The sequence below is a fragment of the Nothobranchius furzeri genome, chromosome 7 (assembly GCF_043380555.1).
Source record: "Nothobranchius furzeri strain GRZ-AD chromosome 7, NfurGRZ-RIMD1, whole genome shotgun sequence".
NCBI lineage: Eukaryota > Metazoa > Chordata > Actinopteri > Cyprinodontiformes > Nothobranchiidae > Nothobranchius > Nothobranchius furzeri.
The window spans coordinates 18,799,388-18,826,846 of record NC_091747.1 but is presented as its reverse complement, the minus strand read 5'-3'; the positions used below and the strand labels follow the sequence as shown (position 1 = coordinate 18,826,846).

The 27,459-nt window shown below is 41.4% G+C and overlaps 2 pseudogenes; both read left to right on the top strand.

Moving 5' to 3' along the window:
- The first annotated feature begins 1,739 nt into the window (after positions 1 to 1,739).
- On the top strand, positions 1,740 to 3,986 carry LOC139070647 (piggyBac transposable element-derived protein 4-like; annotated as a pseudogene).
- Positions 3,987 to 10,739: 6,753 nt separating this feature from the next.
- Positions 10,740 to 13,008, top strand: LOC129161155 (piggyBac transposable element-derived protein 4-like; annotated as a pseudogene).
- Positions 13,009 to 27,459: the final 14,451 nt, after the last annotated feature.

Sequence of the window (27,459 nt, the reverse complement as noted above, 5' to 3'; positions counted from 1 at the left end):
ATCTATTGAGTTGTAAGTGATCTGAAAGTTTCATGATGATCGCACATTCCTAAGGTGGTCAAATTATGTCCCAAAGGTCACCGGATCTGGTGTCACTTTAAAGAAGTAGTCCAGTTACACCTTTGTGGGCTTATAACTTGGCTTCTGAATGTCCTAGAGAGATCAGGTTTGTTTTGGTGTACTCCAATCAACAGCCCCTACAACCACAAAAAGGAAAGGAGTCATTAGCACTTATGGTTTGTAAATGGCACCCAGAATTATGTTGCACGAAGCACAATTTCACATCATTCTGGGTCCATTTGTGTGAAAACAAGGTCCATTAAGGCTGAAACGTTACAAGAAGGTAGAATCTATTGAGTTGTAAGTGATCTGAACGTTTCATGATGATCGCACATTCCTATAGGGGGTCAAACCATGTCCCAAAGGTATCCGGGCCTGGTGTCACTTTAAAGAAGTAGTCCAGTTACACCTTTGTGGGCTTATAACTTGGCTTCTGAATGTCCTAGAGAGGTCAGGCTTGTTTTGGTGTACTCCAATCAACAGCCCCTACAGCCACAAAAAGGAATGGAGTCATTGGCACTTATGGTTTGTAAATGGCACCCAGAATTATGTTGCACGAAGCACAATTTCACATCATTCTGGGTCCATTTGTGTGAAAACAAGGTCCAATCAGGCTGAAACGTTACAGGAAGGTACAATCTATTGAGTTGCAAGTGATCTGAACGTTTCATGATGATAGCACTTTCCTAAGGGGGTCAAACCATGTCCCAAAGGTCACCAGGCCTGGTGTCACTTTAAAGAAGTAGTCCAGTTACACATTTGTGGGCTTATAACTTGGCTTCTGAATATCCTAGAGAGGTCAGGTTTAATTTAGAGTACTCCAATTAACAGCCCCCATTACCCCAAAAAGGAATTTAGTCATTAACACTTATGGTTTTTAAATGGCACCCAGAATTATGTTGCACGAAGCACAATTTCACATCATTCTGGGTCCATTTGTGTGAAAACAAGGTCCAATAGGGCTGAAACGTTACAGGAAGGTAGGATCTATTTAGTTGTAAGTGATCTGAACGTTTCATGATGATAGCACTTTCCTAAGGGGGTCAAACCATGTCCCAGAGGTCACCGGATCTGTTGTCAATTTAAAGAAGTAGTCCAGTTACACATTTGTGGGCTTATAACTTGGCTTCTCAATGTCCTAGAGAGATCAGGTTTGTTTTAGTGTACTCCAATCAACAGCCCCTACAACCACAAAAAGGAATGGAGTCAGTAGCACTTATGGTTTTTAAATGGCACCCAGATCTATGTTGCACGAAGCACAATTTCACATCATTCTGGGTCCATTTGTGTGAAAACAAGGTCCAGTCAGGCTGAAACGTTACAAGAAGGTAGAATCTGTTGAGTTGTAAGTGATCTGAACGTTTCATGATGATCGCACATTCCTAAGGGGGTCAAACCATGTCCCAAAGGTCACCGGGCCTGGTGTCACTTTAAAGAAGTAGTCCAGTTACACCTTTGTGGGCTTATAACTTGGCTTCTGAATATCCTAGAGAGGTCAGGTTTAATTTAGAGTACTCCAATTAACAGCCCCCATTACCCCAAAAAGGAATGGAGTCATTAGCACTTATGGTTTTTAACCTTCTTATTATGTTACGGGTCAATTTGACCCGTTCCAGTTTTTGTGTTGACCATAGCGCTGATCATCTTCTATTTTTCTTAATGAAACTTTATGACTTTTTCTTATCTGGAGTCATGAACTGGTATGAGAAATATGGACACTTTGATGTGTCCTGGGAAGTCTTAGCAGTTTTTGTATACAAAAATGATGTTGCGGGTCATTTTGACCCACACACTTTAATGTGAGTAAAAAGCTGTTCAGAACAAAAATAAACATGACTCTTTGATGTGCTATGTTGTGATTGCTTCTGAATATACATTCACACCCAGAGGCCCAGGTGTGTGCGCGAGAAACTTTTTCTGCCCTGTTCTTGTAACTGATGTCATGTGATTTCAACACAACAAAAATGAGCTCTAGAAGGTTGACAGCTGAAGAAGCTTTATCACAGCTTTTTAACTGGGATAGCAATGACGAAGAAGATGTTTCAGAGACAGAGGATTTTTCAGAGGCTGAGGACAATGTTACTGATGATCCAGACTACCAATTTTCTGATGAGGATTCTAAAGAGGAGTCTTCTGTCATCGCTTCATCAAGTGAAAACCAAGGAATGCAGCAATCATCATCTACAGAGGGGGCATGGACATCTAAAGATGGTAAAATAAAATGGTCAACATCACCACACCGAAGTCGAGGCAGACTGTCATCTGCTAATGTCATCAAAATGACACCTGGTCCTACAAGATTTGCAGTCACACGAGTTGATGATATCCATTCAGCATTTCATCTCTTCATACCCTCTCCAATAGAAAAGATTATACTGGACATGACTAACTTGGAGGGGAGGCGTGTATTTCAACAGAAATGGAAGCCCATGGATCTGACTGACTTGCATGCTTATATTGGAATCCTGGTATTAGCTGGAGTATACAGGTCAAAGGGAGAAGCAACTGCAAGTCTATGGAATGAAGAGAAGGGAAGGCCGATCTTTCGTGCAACAATGTCTCTTGAGACATTTCACAAGATATCTCGTGTGATCCGATTTGACAACCGTGAAACCAGAGCCAGTCGCTGTGAAAGAGACAAACTTCCTGCAATCAGAGATGTATGGGATAAATGGGGGGAGATTCTACCTTTGTTGTACAACCCTGGTCCCCATGTGACTGTAGATGAGCGCCTTGTTCCATTCAGGGGCCGCTGTCCTTTCCGACAGTATATGCCCAACAAGCCGGCCAAGTATGGCATCAAAATATGGGCAGCTTGTGATGCTAAATCTAGCTATGCATGGAATATGCAGGTGTACACTGGAAAGCTACCTGGAGAGGCATCTGAGAAGAATCAGGGGATGCGTGTGGTGCTGCAGATGAGTGAAGGGCTGCAAGGGCATAACATCACCTGTGACAACTTCTTTACATCCTACTGGCTTGGAGATGAACTTCAGAAAAGAAAGCTCACTATGTTGGGAACAATCAGGAAAAATAAACCAGAACTTCCCAGTGAAATTCTGAAGATGCAGGGAAGACCTCCACATTCCTCAAAATTTGTTTTCACCGAGAAAGCAACAGTTGTTTCATACTGCCCGAAGAAAAACAAAAATGTTCTTGTCATGAGCACAATGCACACAGATGCATCTCTGAGCACAAGAGAAGACAAAAAACCACAAATGATCCTGGACTACAACTCCACCAAAGGAGGAGTAGACAATCTTGACAAAGTCACAGCAACATACAGCTGCCAGCGCAAAATAGCTCGTTGGCCCTTGGTGATTTTCTACAACATTGTGGATGTGTCAGCTTACAGTGCCTTTGTCCTGTGGACTGAAATCAACCAACATCGGAATGTCGGCAAACTGTACCGACGTCGGCTTTTCCTAGAAGAACTGGGCAAAAGTCTTGTCACCCCCGAGATCCAGAGGCGAGCCAGACCAGCTCGATCCCCAGCAGCAGCAGCTATCATTGAAAACGTCAGGTCTGCATCATCTGACCAATGTACAATGAATCCAGTGGATACAGGTGCAAAGAAACGAAAAAGATGCCAGGTCTGTCCCTCACGATAAGACATTAAAACAAGCACCATTTGTGAGAAGTGCAAGAAGTGCATTTGCAGAAAGCACACAGTTACACTCTGTCCATCATGTGGACAACACTGAAAATGTTGAACATTGAAAATCTGAGAAAAATAAAAGTGTTTGTAAAGAAGGAAAACTTTTACTAACTAGTTCTTACAAATAGTTCTGGATATTCAAACTTTATTGTGTGTCTGTGTTTTAAATGTTTTTTCTAATGGAAAATAAAGTTCCTGTTTTATTGCAGTTTTTTTTACAGTTCTAAGTGAATTTAGACAGGGCGGGTCAAAATGACCCGCAACATAACCAATGTGATTTTTTTTCAACATAATACAAGGGTTAAATGGCACCCAGAATTATGTTGCACAAAGCACAATTTCACATCATTCTGGGTTCATTTGTGTGAAAACAAGGTCCAATCAGGCTGAAACGTTACAGGATGGTAGAATCTATTGAGTTGTAAGTGATCTGAACGTTTCATGATGATCGCACTTTCCTAAGGGGTTCAAACCATGTCCTAAAGGTCACCGGATCTGGTGTCACTTTAAAGAAGTAGTCCAGTTACATATTTGTGGGCTTATAACTTGGCTTCTGAATATCCTAGAGAGGTCAGGTTTGTTTTAAAGTACTCCAATTAACAGCCCCTATTACCTCAAAAAGAAGTGGAGTCATTAGCACTCACGGTTTTTAAATGGCACCCAGAATTATGTTGCACAAAGCACAATTTCACATCATTCTGGTTCCATTTGTGTGAAAACAAGGTCCAATCAGGCTGAAACGTTTCAAGAAGGTAGAATCTATTGAGTTGTAAGTGATCTGAAAGTTTCATGATGATCGCACATTCCTAAGGGGGTCAAATTATGTCCCAAAGGTCACCGGATCTGGTGTCACTTTAAAGAAGTAGTCCAGTTACACCATTGTGGGCTTATAACTTGGCTTCTGAATGTCCTAGAGAGATCAGGTTTGTTTTGGTGTACTCCAATCAACAGCCCCTACAACCACAAAAAGGAATGGAGTCATTAGCACTTATGGTTTGTAAATGGCACCCAGAATTATGTTGCACGAAGCACAATTTCACATCATTCTGGGTCCATTTGTGTGAAAACAAGGTCCATTAAGGCTGAAACGTTACAAGAAGGTAGAATCTATTGAGTTGTAAGTGATCTGAACGTTTCATGATGATCGCACATTCCTATAGGGGGTCAAACCATGTCCCAAAGGTATCCGGGCCTGGTGTCACTTTAAAGAAGTAGTCCAGTTACACCTTTGTGGGCTTATAACTTGGCTTCTGAATGTCCTAGAGAGGTCAGGCTTTTTTTGGTGTACTCCAATCAACAGCCCCTACAGCCACAAAAAGGAATGGAGTCATTGGCACTTATGGTTTGTAAATGGCACCCAGAATTATGTTGCACGAAGCACAATTTCACATCATTCTGGGTCCATTTGTGTGAAAACAAGGTCCAATCGGGCTGAAACGTTACAGGAAGGTACAATCTATTGAGTTGCAAGTGATCTGAACGTTTCATGATGATAGCACTTTCCTAAGGGGGTCAAACCATGTCCCAAAGGTCACCGGGCCTGGTGTCACTTTAAAGAAGTAGTCCAGTTACACATTTGTGGGCTTATAACTTGGCTTCTGAATATCCTAGAGAGGTCAGGTTTAATTTAGAGTACTCCAATTAACAGCCCCCATTACCCCAAAAAGGAATTTAGTCATTAACACTTATGGTTTTTAAATGGCACCCAGAATTATGTTGCACGAAGCACAATTTCACATCATTCTGGGTCCATTTGTGTGAAAACAAGGTCCATTCAGGCTGAAACGTTACAAGAAGGTAGAATCTATTGAGTTGTAAGTGATCTGAACGTTTCATGATGATCGCACATTCCTATAGGGGGTCAAACCATGTCCCAAAGGTCACCGGGCCTGGTGTCACTTTGAAGAAGTAGTCCAGTTACACCTTTGTGGGCTTATAACTTGGCTTCTGAATGTCCTAGAGAGGTCAGGCTTGTTTTAGTGTACTCCAATCAACAGCCCCTACAGCCACAAAAAGGAATGGAGTCAAAAGCACTTATGGTTTGTAAATGGCACCCAGAATTATGTTGCACGAAGCACAATTTCACATCATTCTGGGTCCATTTGTGTGAAAACAAGGTCCAATCAGGTTGAAACGTTACAAGAAGGTAGAATCTATTGAGTTGTAAGTGATCTGAACGTTTCATGATGATCGCACATTCCGAAGGGGGTCAAACCATGTCCCAAAGGTCACCGGGCCTGGTGTCACTTTAAAGAAGTAGTCCAGTTACACCTTTGTGGGCTTATAACTTGGCTTCTGAATATCCTAAAGAGGTCAGGTTTGTTTTAGTGTACTCCAATCAACAGCCCCTACAACCACAAAAAAGAATGGAGTCATTAGCACTTATGGTTTTTAAATGGCACCCAGAATTATGTTGCACGAAGCACAATTTCACATCATTCTGGGTTCATTTGTGTGAAAACAAGGTCCAATCAGGCTGAAACGTTACAGGAAGGTAGAATCTATTGAGTTGTAAGTGATCTGAACGTTTCATGATGATAGCCCTTTCCTAAGGGGGTCAAACCATGTCCCAAAGATCACCGGATCGGTGTCAATTTAAAGAAGTAGTCCAGTTACACATTCGTGGGCTTATAACTTGGCTTCTGAATGTCCTAGAGAGATCAGGTTTGTTTTAGTGTACTCCAATCAACAGCCCCTACAACCACAAAAAGGAATGGAGTCATTAGCACTCATGGTTTGTAAATGGCACCCAGAATTATGTGGCACGAAGCACAATTTCACATCATTCTGGGTTCATTTGTGTGAAAACAAGGTCCAATCAGGCTGAAACGTTACAGGAAGGTAGAATCTATTGAGTTGTAAGTGATCTGAACGTTTCATGATGATAGCACTTTCCTAAGGAGGTAAAACCATGTCCCAAAGGTCACCGGATCGGTGTCAATTTAAAAAAGTAGTCCAGTTACACATTTGTGGGCTTATAACTTGGCTTCTGAATGTCCTAGAGAGATCAGGTTCGTTTTAGTGTACTCCAATCAACAGCCCCTACAGCCACAAAAAGGAATGGAGTCATTAGCACTTATCGTTTTTTAATGGCACCCAGAATTATGTTGCACGAAGCACAATTTCACATCATTCTGGGTCTATTTGTGTGAAAACAAGGTCCAATCAGGCTGAAACGTTACAGGAAGGTAGGATCTATTTAGTTGTAAGTGATCTGAACGTTTCATGATGATAGCACTTTCCTAAGGGGGTCAAACCATGTCCCAGAGGTCACCGGATCTGTTGTCAATTTAAAGAAGTAGTCCAGTTACACATTTGTGGGCTTATAACTTGGCTTCTCAATGTCCTAGAGAGATCAGGTTTGTTTTAGTGTACTCCAATCAACAGCCCCTACAACCACAAAAAGGAATGGAGTCAGTAGCACTTATGGTTTTTAAATGGCACCCAGATCTATGTTGCACGAAGCACAATTTCACATCATTCTGGGTCCATTTGTGTGAAAACAAGGTCCAGTCAGGCTGAAACGTTACAAGAAGGTAGAATCTGTTGAGTTGTAAGTGATCTGAACGTTTCATGATGATCGCACATTCCTATAGGGGGTCAAACCATGTCCCAAAGGTCACCGGGCCTGGTGTCACTTTAAAGAAGTAGTCCAGTTAAACCTTTGTGGGCTTATAACTTGGCTTCTGAATATCCTAAAGAGGTCAGGTTTGTTTTAGAGTACTCCAATCAACAGCCCCCATCACCCCAAAAAGGAATGGAGTCATTAGCACTTATGGTTTTTAAATGCACCCAGAATTATGTTGCACAAAGCACAATTTCACATCATTATGGGTTCATTTGTGTGAAAACAAGGTCCAATCAGGCTGAAACGTTACAGGATGGTAGAATCTATTGAGTTGTAAGTGATCTGAACGTTTCATGATGATCGCACTTTCCTAAGGGGTTCAAACCATGTCCTAAAGGTCACCGGATCTGGTGTCACTTTAAAGAAGTAGTCCAGTTACATATTTGTGGGCTTATAACTTGGCTTCTGAATATCCTAGAGAGGTCAGGTTTGTTTTAGAGTACTCCAATTAACAGCCCCTATTACCTCAAAAAGAAATGGAGCCATTAGCACTCATGGTTTTTAAATGGCACCCAGAATTATGTTGCACAAAGCACAATTTCACATCATTCTGGGTCCATTTGTGTGAAAACAACGTCCAATCAGGCTGAAACGTTTCAAGAAGGTAGAATCTACTGAGTTGTAAGTGATCTGAAAGTTTCATGATGATCGCACATTCCTAAGGGGGTCAAATTATGTCCCAAAGGTCACCGGATCTGGTGTCACTTTAAAGAAGTAGTCCAGTTACACCTTTGTGGGCTTATAACTTGGCTTCTGAATGTCCTAGAGAGATCAGGTTTGTTTTGGTGTACTCCAATCAACAGCCCCTACAACCACAAAAAGGAATGGAGTCATTAGCACTTATGGTTTGTAAATGGCACCCAGAATTATGTTGCACGAAGCACAATTTCACATCATTCTGGGTCCATTTGTGTGAAAACAAGGTCCATTAAGGCTGAAACGTTACAAGAAGGTAGAATCTATTGAGTTGTAAGTGATCTGAACGTTTCATGATGATCGCACATTCCTATAGGGGGTCAAACCATGTCCCAAAGGTCACCGGGCCTGGTGTCACTTTAAAGAAGTAGTCCAGTTAAACCTTTGTGGGCTTATAACTTGGCTTCTGAATATCCTAAAGAGGTCAGGTTTGTTTTAGAGTACTCCAATCAACAGCCCCCATCACCCCAAAAAGGAATGGAGTCATTAGCACTTATGGTTTTTAAATGGCACCCAGAATTATGTTGCACAAAGCACAATTTCACATCATTCTGGGTTCATTTGTGTGAAAACAAGGTCCAATCAGGCTGAAACGTTACAGGATGGTAGAATCTATTGAGTTGTAAGTGATCTGAACGTTTCATGATGATCGCACTTTCCTAAGGGGTTCAAACCATGTCCTAAAGGTCACCGGATCTGGTGTCACTTTAAAGAAGTAGTCCAGTTACATATTTGTGGGCTTATAACTTGGCTTCTGAATATCCTAGAGAGGTCAGGTTTGTTTTAGAGTACTCCAATTAACAGCCCCTATTACCTCAAAAAGAAATGGAGTCATTAGCACTCATGGTTTTTAAATGGCACCCAGAATTATGTTGCACAAAGCACAATTTCACATCATTCTGGGTCCATTTGTGTGAAAACAAGGTCCAATCAGGCTGAAACGTTTCAAGAAGGTAGAATCTATTGAGTTGTAAGTGATCTGAAAGTTTCATGATGATCGCACATTCCTAAGGTGGTCAAATTATGTCCCAAAGGTCACCGGATCTGGTGTCACTTTAAAGAAGTAGTCCAGTTACACCTTTGTGGGCTTATAACTTGGCTTCTGAATGTCCTAGAGAGATCAGGTTTGTTTTGGTGTACTCCAATCAACAGCCCCTACAACCACAAAAAGGAATGGAGTCATTAGCACTTATGGTTTGTAAATGGCACCCAGAATTATGTTGCACGAAGCACAATTTCACATCATTCTGGGTCCATTTGTGTGAAAACAAGGTCCATTAAGGCTGAAACGTTACAAGAAGGTAGAATCTATTGAGTTGTAAGTGATCTGAACGTTTCATGATGATCGCACATTCCTATAGGGGGTCAAACCATGTCCCAAAGGTATCCGGGCCTGGTGTCACTTTAAAGAAGTAGTCCAGTTACACCTTTGTGGGCTTATAACTTGGCTTCTGAATGTCCTAGAGAGGTCAGGCTTGTTTTGGTGTACTCCAATCAACAGCCCCTACAGCCACAAAAAGGAATGGAGTCATTGGCACTTATGGTTTGTAAATGGCACCCAGAATTATGTTGCACGAAGCACAATTTCACATCATTCTGGGTCCATTTGTGTGAAAACAAGGTCCAATCAGGCTGAAACGTTACAGGAAGGTACAATCTATTGAGTTGCAAGTGATCTGAACGTTTCATGATGATAGCACTTTCCTAAGGGGGTCAAACCATGTCCCAAAGGTCACCAGGCCTGGTGTCACTTTAAAGAAGTAGTCCAGTTACACATTTGTGGGCTTATAACTTGGCTTCTGAATATCCTAGAGAGGTCAGGTTTAATTTAGAGTACTCCAATTAACAGCCCCCATTACCCCAAAAAGGAATTTAGTCATTAACACTTATGGTTTTTAAATGGCACCCAGAATTATGTTGCACGAAGCACAATTTCACATCATTCTGGGTCCATTTGTGTGAAAACAAGGTCCAATAGGGCTGAAACGTTACAGGAAGGTAGGATCTATTTAGTTGTAAGTGATCTGAACGTTTCATGATGATAGCACTTTCCTAAGGGGGTCAAACCATGTCCCAGAGGTCACCGGATCTGTTGTCAATTTAAAGAAGTAGTCCAGTTACACATTTGTGGGCTTATAACTTGGCTTCTCAATGTCCTAGAGAGATCAGGTTTGTTTTAGTGTACTCCAATCAACAGCCCCTACAACCACAAAAAGGAATGGAGTCAGTAGCACTTATGGTTTTTAAATGGCACCCAGATCTATGTTGCACGAAGCACAATTTCACATCATTCTGGGTCCATTTGTGTGAAAACAAGGTCCAGTCAGGCTGAAACGTTACAAGAAGGTAGAATCTGTTGAGTTGTAAGTGATCTGAACGTTTCATGATGATCGCACATTCCTAAGGGGGTCAAACCATGTCCCAAAGGTCACCGGGCCTGGTGTCACTTTAAAGAAGTAGTCCAGTTACACCTTTGTGGGCTTATAACTTGGCTTCTGAATATCCTAGAGAGGTCAGGTTTAATTTAGAGTACTCCAATTAACAGCCCCCATTACCCCAAAAAGGAATGGAGTCATTAGCACTTATGGTTTTTAACCTTCTTATTATGTTACGGGTCAATTTGACCCGTTCCAGTTTTTGTGTTGACCATAGCGCTGATCATCTTCTATTTTTCTTAATGAAACTTTATGACTTTTTCTTATCTGGAGTCATGAACTGGTATGAGAAATATGGACACTTTGATGTGTCCTGGGAAGTCTTAGCAGTTTTTGTATACAAAAATGATGTTGCGGGTCATTTTGACCCACACACTTTAATGTGAGTAAAAAGCTGTTCAGAACAAAAATAAACATGACTCTTTGATGTGCTATGTTGTGATTGCTTCTGAATATACATTCACACCCAGAGGCCCAGGTGTGTGCGCGAGAAACTTTTTCTGCCCTGTTCTTGTAACTGATGTCATGTGATTTCAACACAACAAAAATGAGCTCTAGAAGGTTGACAGCTGAAGAAGCTTTATCACAGCTTTTTAACTGGGATAGCAATGACGAAGAAGATGTTTCAGAGACAGAGGATTTTTCAGAGGCTGAGGACAATGTTACTGATGATCCAGACTACCAATTTTCTGATGAGGATTCTAAAGAGGAGTCTTCTGTCATCGCTTCATCAAGTGAAAACCAAGGAATGCAGCAATCATCATCTACAGAGGGGGCATGGACATCTAAAGATGGTAAAATAAAATGGTCAACATCACCACACCGAAGTCGAGGCAGACTGTCATCTGCTAATGTCATCAAAATGACACCTGGTCCTACAAGATTTGCAGTCACACGAGTTGATGATATCCATTCAGCATTTCATCTCTTCATACCCTCTCCAATAGAAAAGATTATACTGGACATGACTAACTTGGAGGGGAGGCGTGTATTTCAACAGAAATGGAAGCCCATGGATCTGACTGACTTGCATGCTTATATTGGAATCCTGGTATTAGCTGGAGTATACAGGTCAAAGGGAGAAGCAACTGCAAGTCTATGGAATGAAGAGAAGGGAAGGCCGATCTTTCGTGCAACAATGTCTCTTGAGACATTTCACAAGATATCTCGTGTGATCCGATTTGACAACCGTGAAACCAGAGCCAGTCGCTGTGAAAGAGACAAACTTCCTGCAATCAGAGATGTATGGGATAAATGGGGGGAGATTCTACCTTTGTTGTACAACCCTGGTCCCCATGTGACTGTAGATGAGCGCCTTGTTCCATTCAGGGGCCGCTGTCCTTTCCGACAGTATATGCCCAACAAGCCGGCCAAGTATGGCATCAAAATATGGGCAGCTTGTGATGCTAAATCTAGCTATGCATGGAATATGCAGGTGTACACTGGAAAGCTACCTGGAGAGGCATCTGAGAAGAATCAGGGGATGCGTGTGGTGCTGCAGATGAGTGAAGGGCTGCAAGGGCATAACATCACCTGTGACAACTTCTTTACATCCTACTGGCTTGGAGATGAACTTCAGAAAAGAAAGCTCACTATGTTGGGAACAATCAGGAAAAATAAACCAGAACTTCCCAGTGAAATTCTGAAGATGCAGGGAAGACCTCCACATTCCTCAAAATTTGTTTTCACCGAGAAAGCAACAGTTGTTTCATACTGCCCGAAGAAAAACAAAAATGTTCTTGTCATGAGCACAATGCACACAGATGCATCTCTGAGCACAAGAGAAGACAAAAAACCACAAATGATCCTGGACTACAACTCCACCAAAGGAGGAGTAGACAATCTTGACAAAGTCACAGCAACATACAGCTGCCAGCGCAAAATAGCTCGTTGGCCCTTGGTGATTTTCTACAACATTGTGGATGTGTCAGCTTACAGTGCCTTTGTCCTGTGGACTGAAATCAACCAACATCGGAATGTCGGCAAACTGTACCGACGTCGGCTTTTCCTAGAAGAACTGGGCAAAAGTCTTGTCACCCCCGAGATCCAGAGGCGAGCCAGACCAGCTCGATCCCCAGCAGCAGCAGCTATCATTGAAAACGTCAGGTCTGCATCATCTGACCAATGTACAATGAATCCAGTGGATACAGGTGCAAAGAAACGAAAAAGATGCCAGGTCTGTCCCTCACGATAAGACATTAAAACAAGCACCATTTGTGAGAAGTGCAAGAAGTGCATTTGCAGAAAGCACACAGTTACACTCTGTCCATCATGTGGACAACACTGAAAATGTTGAACATTGAAAATCTGAGAAAAATAAAAGTGTTTGTAAAGAAGGAAAACTTTTACTAACTAGTTCTTACAAATAGTTCTGGATATTCAAACTTTATTGTGTGTCTGTGTTTTAAATGTTTTTTCTAATGGAAAATAAAGTTCCTGTTTTATTGCAGTTTTTTTTACAGTTCTAAGTGAATTTAGACAGGGCGGGTCAAAATGACCCGCAACATAACCAATGTGATTTTTTTTCAACATAATACAAGGGTTAAATGGCACCCAGAATTATGTTGCACAAAGCACAATTTCACATCATTCTGGGTTCATTTGTGTGAAAACAAGGTCCAATCAGGCTGAAACGTTACAGGATGGTAGAATCTATTGAGTTGTAAGTGATCTGAACGTTTCATGATGATCGCACTTTCCTAAGGGGTTCAAACCATGTCCTAAAGGTCACCGGATCTGGTGTCACTTTAAAGAAGTAGTCCAGTTACATATTTGTGGGCTTATAACTTGGCTTCTGAATATCCTAGAGAGGTCAGGTTTGTTTTAAAGTACTCCAATTAACAGCCCCTATTACCTCAAAAAGAAGTGGAGTCATTAGCACTCACGGTTTTTAAATGGCACCCAGAATTATGTTGCACAAAGCACAATTTCACATCATTCTGGTTCCATTTGTGTGAAAACAAGGTCCAATCAGGCTGAAACGTTTCAAGAAGGTAGAATCTATTGAGTTGTAAGTGATCTGAAAGTTTCATGATGATCGCACATTCCTAAGGGGGTCAAATTATGTCCCAAAGGTCACCGGATCTGGTGTCACTTTAAAGAAGTAGTCCAGTTACACCATTGTGGGCTTATAACTTGGCTTCTGAATGTCCTAGAGAGATCAGGTTTGTTTTGGTGTACTCCAATCAACAGCCCCTACAACCACAAAAAGGAATGGAGTCATTAGCACTTATGGTTTGTAAATGGCACCCAGAATTATGTTGCACGAAGCACAATTTCACATCATTCTGGGTCCATTTGTGTGAAAACAAGGTCCATTAAGGCTGAAACGTTACAAGAAGGTAGAATCTATTGAGTTGTAAGTGATCTGAACGTTTCATGATGATCGCACATTCCTATAGGGGGTCAAACCATGTCCCAAAGGTATCCGGGCCTGGTGTCACTTTAAAGAAGTAGTCCAGTTACACCTTTGTGGGCTTATAACTTGGCTTCTGAATGTCCTAGAGAGGTCAGGCTTGTTTTGGTGTACTCCAATCAACAGCCCCTACAGCCACAAAAAGGAATGGAGTCATTGGCACTTATGGTTTGTAAATGGCACCCAGAATTATGTTGCACGAAGCACAATTTCACATCATTCTGGGTCCATTTGTGTGAAAACAAGGTCCAATCGGGCTGAAACGTTACAGGAAGGTACAATCTATTGAGTTGCAAGTGATCTGAACGTTTCATGATGATAGCACTTTCCTAAGGGGGTCAAACCATGTCCCAAAGGTCACCGGGCCTGGTGTCACTTTAAAGAAGTAGTCCAGTTACACATTTGTGGGCTTATAACTTGGCTTCTGAATATCCTAGAGAGGTCAGGTTTAATTTAGAGTACTCCAATTAACAGCCCCCATTACCCCAAAAAGGAATTTAGTCATTAACACTTATGGTTTTTAAATGGCACCCAGAATTATGTTGCACGAAGCACAATTTCACATCATTCTGGGTCCATTTGTGTGAAAACAAGGTCCATTCAGGCTGAAACGTTACAAGAAGGTAGAATCTATTGAGTTGTAAGTGATCTGAACGTTTCATGATGATCGCACATTCCTATAGGGGGTCAAACCATGTCCCAAAGGTCACCGGGCCTGGTGTCACTTTAAAGAAGTAGTCCAGTTACACCTTTGTGGGCTTATAACTTGGCTTCTGAATGTCCTAGAGAGGTCAGGCTTGTTTTAGTGTACTCCAATCAACAGCCCCTACAGCCACAAAAAGGAATGGAGTCAAAAGCACTTATGGTTTGTAAATGGCACCCAGAATTATGTTGCACGAAGCACAATTTCACATCATTCTGGGTCCATTTGTGTGAAAACAAGGTCCAATCAGGTTGAAACGTTACAAGAAGGTAGAATCTATTGAGTTGTAAGTGATCTGAACGTTTCATGATGATCGCACATTCCGAAGGGGGTCAAACCATGTCCCAAAGGTCACCGGGCCTGGTGTCACTTTAAAGAAGTAGTCCAGTTACACCTTTGTGGGCTTATAACTTGGCTTCTGAATATCCTAAAGAGGTCAGGTTTGTTTTAGTGTACTCCAATCAACAGCCCCTACAACCACAAAAAAGAATGGAGTCATTAGCACTTATGGTTTTTAAATGGCACCCAGAATTATGTTGCACGAAGCACAATTTCACATCATTCTGGGTTCATTTGTGTGAAAACAAGGTCCAATCAGGCTGAAACGTTACAGGAAGGTAGAATCTATTGAGTTGTAAGTGATCTGAACGTTTCATGATGATAGCACTTTCCTAAGGGGGTCAAACCATGTCCCAAAGATCACCGGATCGGTGTCAATTTAAAGAAGTAGTCCAGTTACACATTCGTGGGCTTATAACTTGGCTTCTGAATGTCCTAGAGAGATCAGGTTTGTTTTAGTGTACTCCAATCAACAGCCCCTACAACCACAAAAAGGAATGGAGTCATTAGCACTCATGGTTTGTAAATGGCACCCAGAATTATGTGGCACGAAGCACAATTTCACATCATTCTGGGTTCATTTGTGTGAAAACAAGGTCCAATCAGGCTGAAACGTTACAGGAAGGTAGAATCTATTGAGTTGTAAGTGATCTGAACGTTTCATGATGATAGCACTTTCCTAAGGAGGTAAAACCATGTCCCAAAGGTCACCGGATCGGTGTCAATTTAAAAAAGTAGTCCAGTTACACATTTGTGGGCTTATAACTTGGCTTCTGAATGTCCTAGAGAGATCAGGTTTGTTTTAGTGTACTCCAATCAACAGCCCCTACAGCCACAAAAAGGAATGGAGTCATTAGCACTTATCGTTTTTTAATGGCACCCAGAATTATGTTGCACGAAGCACAATTTCACATCATTCTGGGTCTATTTGTGTGAAAACAAGGTCCAATCAGGCTGAAACGTTACAGGAAGGTAGGATCTATTTAGTTGTAAGTGATCTGAACGTTTCATGATGATAGCACTTTCCTAAGGGGGTCAAACCATGTCCCAGAGGTCACCGGATCTGTTGTCAATTTAAAGAAGTAGTCCAGTTACACATTTGTGGGCTTATAACTTGGCTTCTCAATGTCCTAGAGAGATCAGGTTTGTTTTAGTGTACTCCAATCAACAGCGCCTACAACCACAAAAAGGAATGGAGTCATTAGCACTTATGGTTTTTAAATGGCACCCAGATCTATGTTGCACGAAGCACAATTTCACATCATTCTGGGTCCATTTGTGTGAAAACAAGGTCCAGTCAGGCTGAAACGTTACAAGAAGGTAGAATCTGTTGAGTTGTAAGTGATCTGAACGTTTCATGATGATCGCACATTCCTATAGGGGGTCAAACCATGTCCCAAAGGTCACCGGGCCTGGTGTCACTTTAAAGAAGTAGTCCAGTTAAACCTTTGTGGGCTTATAACTTGGCTTCTGAATATCCTAAAGAGGTCAGGTTTGTTTTAGAGTACTCCAATCAACAGCCCCCATTACCCCAAAAAGGAATGGAGTCATTAGCACTTATGGTTTTTAAATGGCACCCAGAATTATGTTGCACGAAGCACAATTTCACATCATTCTGGGTCCATTTGTGTGAAAACAAGGTCCAGTCAGGCTGAAACGTTACAAGAAGGTAGAATCTGTTGAGTTGTAAGTGATCTGAACGTTTCATGATGATCGCACTTTCCTAAGGGGTTCAAACCATGTCCTAAAGGTCACCGGATCTGGTGTCACTTTAAAGAAGTAGTCCAGTTACATATTTGTGAGCTTATAACTTGGCTTCTGAATATCCTAGAGAGGTCAGGTTTGTTTAAGAGTACTCCAATTAACAGCCCCTATTACCTCAAAAAGAAATGGAGTCATTAGCACTTATGGTTTTTAAATGGCACCCAGAATTAAGTTGCACAAAGCACAATTTCACATCATTCTGGGTCCATTTGTGTGAAAACAAGGTCCAATCAGGCTGAAACGTTTCAAGAAGGTAGAATCTATTGAGTTGTAAGTGATCTGAACGTTTCATGATGATCTCACATTCCTAAGTGGGTCAAACCATGTCCCAAAAGTCACCGGATCTGGTGTCACTTTAAAGAAGTAGTCCAGTTACACATTTGTGGGCTTATAACTTGGCTTCTGAATGTCCTAGAGAGATCAGGTTTGTTTTAGTGTACTCCAATCAACAGCCCCTACAACCACAAAAAAGAATGGAGTCATTAGCACTTATGGTTTGTAAATGGCACCCAGAATTATGTTGCACGAAGCACAATTTTACATCATTCTGGGTCGATTTGTGTGAAAACAAGGTCCAATCAGGCTGAAACGTTACAAGAAGGTAGAATCTATTGAGTTGTAAGTGATATGAACGTTTCATGATGATCGCACAATCCTATAGGGGGTCAAACCATGTCCCAAAGGTCACCGGGCCTGGTGTCACTTTAAAGAAGTAGTCCAGTTACACCTTTGTGGGCTTATAACTTGGCTTCTGAATGTCCTAGAGAGATCAAGTTTGTTTTAGTGTACTCCAATCAACAGCCCCTACAACCACAAAAAGGAATGGAGTCATTAGCACTTATGGTTTGTAAATGGCACCCAGAATTATGTTGCACGAAGCACAATTTCACATCATTCTGGGTCCATTTGTGTGAAAACAAGGTCCAATCAGGCTGAAACGTTACAAGAAGGTAGAATCTATTGAGTTGTAAGTGATCTGAAAGTTTCATGATGATCGCACATTCCTAAGGGGGTCAAATTATGTCCCAAAGGTCACCGGATCTGGTGTCACTTTAAAGAGCAAGTCACCCCCAAATCAACTATTTTTTTCTGATAAACTATATAAATGCGTGTCTAATCGTGCTGCAGACACGTGTAGTCAGTAGTTTTGCACTTTAGTGCATTTTAGTTAAAATTTAAATTTTCTGCCTGAAACTGTCAGTGTTGTGCCGTTGTCGGGTAAAAACTCTTCACTGGATTTGAATTAAATTCTGCTGCTGCTATTGGCTAAGAGGTATGCTATGATGTAAACTGGTACATTATGATGTCACAATGTTGTGAGTGTGTGTATTTGTTAGTGGCTCCACCCTCTCAGTCTGCCAAGCAACAGCATTTGTTGCATTTTTCAAACATGAAGTGGGAGTGAAGTACGCTTCTTGTAAGGGGTGACTTGCTCTTTAAAGAAGTAGTCCAGTTACACCTTTGTGGGCTTATAACTTGGCTTCTGAATGTCCTAGAGAGATCAGGTTTGTTTTGGTGTACTCCAATCAACAGCCCCTAAAACCACAAAAAGGAATGGAGTCATTAGCACTTATGGTTTGTAAATGGCACCCAGAATTATGTTGCACGAAGCACAATTTCACATCATTCTGGGTCCATTTGTGTGAAAACAAGGTCCATTAAGGCTGAAACGTTACAAGAAGGTAGAATCTATTGAGTTGTAAGTGATCTGAACGTTTCATGATGATCGCACATTCCTATAGGGGGTCAAACCATGTCCCAAAGGTATCCGGGCCTGGTGTCACTTTAAAGAAGTAGTCCAGTTACACCTTTGTGGGCTTATAACTTGGCTTCTGAATATCCTAAAGAGGTCAGGTTTGTTTTAGAGTACTCCAATCAACAGCCCCCATTACCCCAAAAAGGAATGGAGTCATTAGCACTTATGGTTTTTAAATGGCACCCAGAATTATGTTGCACAAAGCACAATTTCACATCATTCTGGGTCCATTTGTGTGAAAACAAGGTCCAATCAGGCTGAAACGTTACAGGATGGTAGAATCTATTGAGTTGTAAGTGATCTGAACGTTTCATGATGATCGCACTTTCCTAAGGGGTTCAAACCATGTCCTAAAGGTCACCGGATCTGGTGTCACTTTAAAGAAGTAGTCCAGTTACATATTTGTGAGCTTATAACTTGGCTTCTGAATATCCTAGAGAGGTCAGGTTTGTTTAAGAGTACTCCAATTAACAGCCCCTATTACCTCAAAAAGAAATGGAGTCATTAGCACTTATGGTTTTTAAATGGCACCCAGAATTATGTTGCACAAAGCACAATTTCACATCATTCTGGGTCCATTTGTGTGAAAACAAGGTCCAATCAGGCTGAAACGTTTCAAGAAGGTAGAATCTATTGAGTTGTAAGTGATCTGAACGTTTCATGATGATCTCACATTCCTAAGTGGGTCAAACCATGTCCCAAAAGTCACCGGATCTGGTGTCACTTTAAAGAAGTAGTCCAGTTACACATTTGTGGGCTTATAACTTGGCTTCTGAATGTCCTAGAGAGATCAGGTTTGTTTTAGTGTACTCCAATCAACAGCCCCTACAACCACAAAAAAGAATGGAGTCATTAGCACTTATGGTTTGTAAATGGCACCCAGAATTATGTTGCACGAAGCACAATTTTACATCATTCTGGGTCGATTTGTGTGAAAACAAGGTCCAATCAGGCTGAAACGTTACAAGAAGGTAGAATCTATTGAGTTGTAAGTGATATGAACGTTTCATGATGATCGCACAATCCTATAGGGGGTCAAACCATGTCCCAAAGGTCACCGGGCCTGGTGTCACTTTAAAGAAGTAGTCCAGTTACACCTTTGTGGGCTTATAACTTGGCTTCTGAATGTCCTAGAGAGATCAAGTTTGTTTTAGTGTACTCCAATCAACAGCCCCTACAACCACAAAAAGGAATGAAGTCATTAGCACTTATGGTTTGTAAATGGCACCCAGAATTATGTTGCACGAAGCACAATTTCACATCATTCTGGGTCCATTTGTGTGAAAACAAGGTCCAATCAGGCTGAAACGTTACAAGAAGGTAGAATCTATTGAGTTGTAAGTGATCTGAAAGTTTCATGATGATCGCACATTCCTAAGGGGGTCAAATTATGTCCCAAAGGTCACCGGATCTGGTGTCACTTTAAAGAAGTAGTCCAGTTACACCTTTGTGGGCTTATAACTTGGCTTCTGAATGTCCTAGAGAGATCAGGTTTGTTTTGGTGTACTCCAATCAACAGCCCCTAAAACCACAAAAAGGAATTGAGTCATTAGCACTTATGGTTTGTAAATGGCACCCAGAATTATGTTGCACGAAGCACAATTTCACATCATTCTGGGTCCATTTGTGTGAAAACAAGGTCCATTAAGGCTGAAACGTTACAAGAAGGTAGAATCTATTGAGTTGTAAGTGATCTGAACGTTTCATGATGATCGCACATTCCTATAGGGGGTCAAACCATGTCCCAAAGGTATCCGGGCCTGGTGTCACTTTAAAGAAGTAGTCCAGTTACACCTTTGTGGGCTTATAACTTGGCTTCTGAATGTCCTAGAGAGGTCAGGCTTGTTTTATTGTACTCCAATCAACAGTCCCTACAGCCACAAAAAGGAATGGAGTCATTGGCACTTATGGTTTGTAAATGGCACCCAGAATTATGTTGCACGAAGCACAATTTCACATCATTCTGGGTCCATTTGTGTGAAAACAAGGTCCAATCAGGCTGAAACGTTACAGGAAGGTAGAATCTATTGAGTTGTAAGTGATCTGAACGTTTCATGATGATAGCACTTTCCTAAGGGGGTCAAACCATGTCCCAAAGGTCACCGGATCGGTGTCAATTTAAAGAAGTAGTCCAGTTACACATTTGTGGGCTTATAACTTGGCTTCTGAATGTCCTAGAGAGGTCAGGCTTGTTTTAGTGTACTCCAATCAACAGCCCCTACAGCCACAAAAAGGAATGGAGTCAAAAGCACTTATGGTTTGTAAATGGCACCCAAAATTATGTTGCACGAAGCACAATTTCACATCATTCTGGGTCCATTTGTGTGAAAACAAGGTCCAATCAGGCTGAAACGTTAGAAGAAGGTAGAATCTATTGAGTTGTAAGTGATCTGAATGTTTCATGATGATCGCACATTCCTAAAGGGGTCAAACCATGTCCCAAAGGTCACCGGGCCTGGTGTCACTTTAAACAAGTAGTCCAGTTACACCTTTGTGGGCTTATAACTTGGCTTCTGAATATCCTAGAGAGGTCAGTTTTAATTTAGAGTACTCCAATTAACAGCCCCCATTACCCCAAAAAGGAATGGAGTCATTAGCACTTATGGGTTTTTAAATGGCACCCAGAATTATGTTGCACGAAGCACAATTTCACATCATTCTGGGTCCATTTGTGTGAAAACAAGCTCCAATCAGGCTGAAACGTTACAGGAAGGTAGAATCTATTGAGTTGTAAGTGATCTGAACGTTTCATGATGATAGCACTTTCCTAAGGGGGTAAAACCATGTCCCAAAGGTCACCGGATCTGGTGTCAATTTAAAGAAGTAGTCCAGTTACACATTTGTGGGCTTATAACTTGGCTTCTGAATGTCCTAGAGAGATCAGGTTTGTTTTAGTGTACTCCAATCAACAGCCCCTACAACCACAAAAAGGAATGGAGTCATTAGCACTCATGGTTTGTAAATGGCACCCAGAATTATGTGGCACGAAGCACAATTTCACATCATTCTGGGTTCATTTGTGTGAAAACAAGGTCCAATCAGGCTGAAACGTTACAGGAAGGTAGAATCTATTGAGTTGTAAGTGATCTGAACGTTTCATGATGATAGCACTTTCCTAAGGAGGTAAAACCATGTCCCAAAGGTCTCCGGATCGGTGTCAATTTAAAAAAGTAGTCCAGTTACACATTTGTGGGCTTATAACTTGGCTTCTGAATGTCCTAGAGAGATCAGGTTTGTTTTAGTGTACTCCAATCAACAGCCCCTACAACCACAAAAAGGAATGGAGTCATTAGTACTTATTGTTTTTAAATGGCACCCAGAATTATGTTGCACGAAGCACAATTTCACATCATTCTGGGTCCATTTGTGTGAAAACAAGGTCCAATCAGGCTGAAACGTTACAGGAAGGTAGAATCTATTGAGTTGTAAGTGATCTGAACGTTTCATGATGATAGCACTTTCCTAAGGGGGTCAAACCATGTCCCAGAGGTCACCGGATCTGTTGTCAATTTAAAGAAGTAGTCCAGTTACACATTTGTGGGCTTATAACTTGGCTTCTGAATGTCCTAGAGAGATCAGGTTTGTTTTAGTGTACTCCAATCAACAGCCCCTACAACCACAAAAAGGAATGGAGTCATTAGCACTTATGGTTTTTAAATGGCACCCAGAATTATGTTGCACGAAGCACAATTTCACATCATTCTCGGTCCATTTGTGTGAAAACAAGGTCCAGTCAGGCTGAAACGTTACAAGAAGGTAGAATCTGTTAAGTTGTAAGTGATCTGAACGTTTCATGATGATCGCACATTCCTATAGGGGGTCAAACCATGTCCCAAAGGTCACCGGGCCTGGTGTCACTTTAAAGAAGTAGTCCAGTTAAACCTTTGTGGGCTTATAACTTGGCTTCTGAATATCCTAAAGAGGTCAGGTTTGTTTTAGAGTACTCCAATTAACAGCCCCTATTACCTCAAAAAGAAATGGAGTCATTAGCACTTATGGTTTTTAAATGGCACCCAGAATTATGTTGCACGAAGCACAATTTCACATAATTCTGGGTTCATTTGTGTGAAAACAAGGTCCAATCAGGCTGAAACGTTTCAAGAAGGTAGAATCTATTGAGTTGTAAGTGATCTGAACGTTTCATGATGATCGCACATTCCTAAGTGGGTCAAACCATGTCCCAAAAGTCACCGGATCTGGTGTCACTTTAAAGAAGTAGTCCAGTTACACATTTGTGGGCTTATAACTTGGCTTCTGAATGTCCTAGAGAGATCAGGTTTGTTTTAGTGTACTCCAATCAACAGCCCCTACAACCACAAAAAAGAATGGAGTCATTAGCACTTATGGTTTGTAAATGGCACCCAGAATTATGTTGCACGTAGGCACAATTTCACATCATTCTGGGTTCATTTGTGTGAAAACAATGTCTAATCATGCTGAAACGTTACAAGAAGGTAGAATCTATTGAGTTGTAAGTGATCTGAACGTTTCATGATGATCGCACATTCCTATAGGGGGTCAAACCATGTCCCAAAGGTCACCGGGCCTGGTCTCACTTTAAAGAATAAGTCCAGTTACACCTTTGTGGGCTTATAACTTGGCTTCTGAATATCCTAGAGAGGTCAGGTTTGTTTTAGTGTACTCCAATCAACAGCCCCTACAACCACAAAAAGGAATAAAGCCATTAGCACTTATGGTTTGTAAATGGCACCCAGAATTATGTTGCACGAAGCACAATTTCACATCATTCTGGGTCCATTTGTGTGAAAACAAGGTCCAATCAGGCTGAAACGTTACAAGAAGGTAGAATCTATTGAGTTGTAAGTGATCTGAACGTTTCATGATGAGAGCACTTTCCTAAGGGGGTCAAACCATGTCCCAAAGGTCACCGGGCCTGGTGTCACTTTAAAGAAGTAGTCCAGTTACACATTTGTGGGCTTATAACTTGGCTTCTGAATATCCTAGAGAGGTCAGGTTTAATTTAGAGTACTCCAATTAACAGCCCCCATTACCCCAAAAAGGAATTTAGTCATTAGCACTTATGGTTTTTAAATGGCACCCAGAATTATGTTGCACGAAGCACAATTTCACATCATTCTGGGTCCATTTGTGTGAAAACAAGGTCCAATCAGGCTGAAACGTTACAAGAAGGTAGAATCTATTGAGTTGTAAGTGATCTGAATGTTTCATGATGATCGCACATTCCTATAGGGGGTCAAACCATGTCCCAAAGGTCACCGGGCCTGGTGTCACTTTAAACAAGTAGTCCAGTTTCACATTTGTGGGCTTATAACTTGGCTTCTGAATGTCCTAGAGAGGTCAGGTTTGTTTTAGTGTACTCCAATCAACAGCCCCTACAACCACAAAAATGAATGGAGTCATTAGCACTTATGGTTTGTAAATGGCACCCAGAATTATGTTGCACGAAGCACAATTTCACATCATTCTGGGTTCATTTGTGTGAAAACAAGGTCCAATCAGGCTGAAACGTTACAAGAAGGTAGAATCTATTGAGTTGTAAGTGATCTGAATGTTTCATGATGATCGCACATTCCTATAGGGGGTCAAACCATGTCCCAAAGGTCACAGGACCTGGTGTCACTTTAAAGATGTAGTCCAGTTACACCTTTGCGGGCTTATAACTTGGCTTCTGAATATCCTAGAGAGGTCAGGTTTGTTTGAGAGTACTCCAATTAACAGCCACCATTACCCCAAAAAGGAATGGAGTCATTGGCACTTATGGTTTTTAAATGTCACCCAGAATTATGTTGCACGAAGCACAATTTCACATCATTCTGGGTTCATTTGTGTGAAAACAATGTCCAATCATGCTGAAACGTTACAAGAAGGTAGAATCTATTGAGTTGTAAGTGATCTGAACGTTTCATGATGATCGCACATTCCTATAGGGGGTCAAACCATGTCCCAAAGGTCACCGGGCCTGGTCTCACTTTAAAGAATAAGTCCAGTTACACCTTTGTGGGCTTATAACTTGGCTTCTGAATATCCTAGAGAGGTCAGGTTTGTTTTAGTGTACTCCAATCAACAGCCCCTACAACCACAAAAAGGAATAAAGCCATTAGCACTTATGGTTTGTAAATGGCACCCAGAATTATGTTGCACGAAGCACAATTTCACATCATTCTGGGTCCATTTGTGTGAAAACAAGGTCCTGTCAGGCTGAAACGTTACAAGAAGGTAGAATCTATTGAGTTGTAAGGGATCTGAACGTTTCATGATGATTGCACATTCCTAAGGGGGTCAAACCATGTCCCAAAGGTCACCGGGCCTGGTGTCACTTTAAATAAGTAGTCCAGTTACACCTTTGTGGGCTTATAACATGGCTTCTGGATATCCTAGAGAGGTCATGTTTAATTTAGAGTACTCCAATTAACAGCCCCCATTACCCCAAAATGGAATGGAGTCATTAGCACTTATGGTTTTTAAATGGCACCCAGAATTATGTTGCACGAAGCACAATTTCACATCATTCTGGGTTCATTTGTGTGAAAACAAGGTCCAATCAGGCTGAAACATTACAGGAAGGTAGAATCTATTGAGTTTTAAGTGATCTGAACGTTTCATGATGATAGCACTTTCCTAAGGGGGTAAAACCATGTCCCAAAGGTCATCGGATCAGTGTCAATTTAAAGAAGTAGTCCAGTTACACATTTGTGGGCTTATAACTTGGCTTCTGAATGTCCTAGAGAGATCAGGTTTGTTTTAGTGTACTCCAATCAACAGCCCCTACAACCACAAAAAGGAATGGAGTCATTAGCACTTATGGTTTGTAAATGGCACCCAGAATTATGTGGCACGAAGCACAATTTCACATCATTCTGGGTTCATTTGTGTGAAAACAAGGTCCAATCAGGCTGAAACGTTACAGGAAGGTAGAATCTATTGAGTTGTAAGTGATCTGAACGTTTCATGATGATAGCACTTTCCTAAGGGGGTAAAACCATGTCCCAAAGGTCACCGGATCTGTGTCAATTTAAAGAAGTAGTCCAGTTACACATTTGTGGGCTTATAACTTGGCTTCTGAATGTCCTAGAGAGATCAGGTTTGTTTTAGTGTACTCCAATCAACAGCCCCTACAACCACAAAAAGGAATGGAGTCATTGGCACTCATGGTTTGTAAATGGCACCCAGAATTATGTGGCACGAAGCACAATTTCACATCATTCTGGGTTCATTTGTGTGAAAACAAGGTCCAATCAGGCTGAAACGTTACAGGAAGGTAGAATCTATTGAGTTGTAAGTGATCTGAACGTTTCATGATGATAGCACTTTCCTAAGGAGGTAAAACCATGTCCCAAAGGTCACCGGATCGGTGTCAATTTAAAAAAGTAGTCCAGTTACACATTTGTGGGCTTATAACTTGGCTTCAGAATGTCCTAGAGAGATCAGGTTTGTTTTAGTGTACTCCAATCAACAGCCCCTACAACCACAAAAAGGAATGGAGTCATTGGCACTCATGGTTTGTAAATGGCACCCAGAATTATGTGGCACGAAGCACAATTTCACATCATTCTGGGTTCATTTGTGTGAAAACAAGGTCCAATCAGGCTGAAACGTTACAGGAAGGTAGAATCTATTGAGTTGTAAGTGATCTGAACGTTTCATGATGATAGCACTTTCCTAAGGAGGTAAAACCATGTCCCAAAGGTCACCGGATCGGTGTCAATTTAAAAAAGTAGTCCAGTTACACATTTGTGGGCTTATAACTTGGCTTCAGAATGTCCTAGAGAGATCAGGTTTGTTTTAGTGTACTCCAATCAACAGCCCCTACAACCACAAAAAGGAATGGAGTCATTAGCACTTATGGTTTTTAAATGGCACCCAGAATTATGTTGCACGAAGCACAATTTCACATCATTCTGGGTCCATTTGTGTGAAAACAAGGTCCAATCAGGCTGAAACGTTACAGGAAGGTAGAATCTATTGAGTTGTAAGTGATCTGAACGTTTCATGATGATAGCACTTTCCTAAGGGGGTAAAACCATGTCCCAAAGGTCACCGGATCGGTGTCAATTTAAAGAAGTAGTCCAGTTACACATTTGTGGGCTTATAACTTGGCTTCTGAATGTCCTAGAGAGATCAGGTTTGTTTTAGTGTACTCCAATCAACAGCCCCTACAACGACAAAAAGGAATGGAGTCATTGGCACTCATGGTTTGTAAATGGCACCCAGAATTATGTGGCACGAAGCACAATTTCACATCATTCTGGGTTCATTTGTGTGAAAACAAGGTCCAATCAGGCTGAAACGTTACAGGAAGGTAGAATCTATTGAGTTGTAAGTGATCTGAACGTTTCATGATGATAGCACTTTCCTAAGGAGGTAAAACCATGTCCCAAAGGTCACCGGATCGGTGTCAATTTAAAAAAGTAGTCCAGTTACACATTTGTGGGCTTATAACTTGGCTTCAGAATGTCCTAGAGAGATCAGGTTTGTTTTAGTGTACTCCAATCAACAGCCCCTACAACCACAAAAAGGAATGGAGTCATTAGCACTTATGGTTTTTAAATGGCACCCAGAATTATGTTGCACGAAGCACAATTTCACATCATTCTGGGTCCATTTGTGTGAAAACAAGGTCCAATCAGGCTGAAACGTTACAGGAAGGTAGAATCTATTGAGTTGTAAGTGATCTGAACGTTTCATGATGATAGCACTTTCCAAAGGGGGTCAAACCATGTCCCAGAGGTCACCGGATCTGTTGTCAATTTAAAGAAGTAGTCCAGTTACACATTTGTGGGCTTATAACTTGGCTTCTGAATGTCCTAGAGAGATCAGGTTTGTTTTAGTGTACTCCAATCAACAGCCCCTACAACCACAAAAAGGAATGGAGTCATTAGCACTTATGGTTTTTAAATGGCACCCAGAATTATGTTGCACGAAGCACAATTTCACATAATTCTGGGTTCATTTGTGTGAAAACAAGGTCCAATCAGGCTGAAACGTTTCAAGAAGGTAGAATCTATTGAGTTGTAAGTGATCTG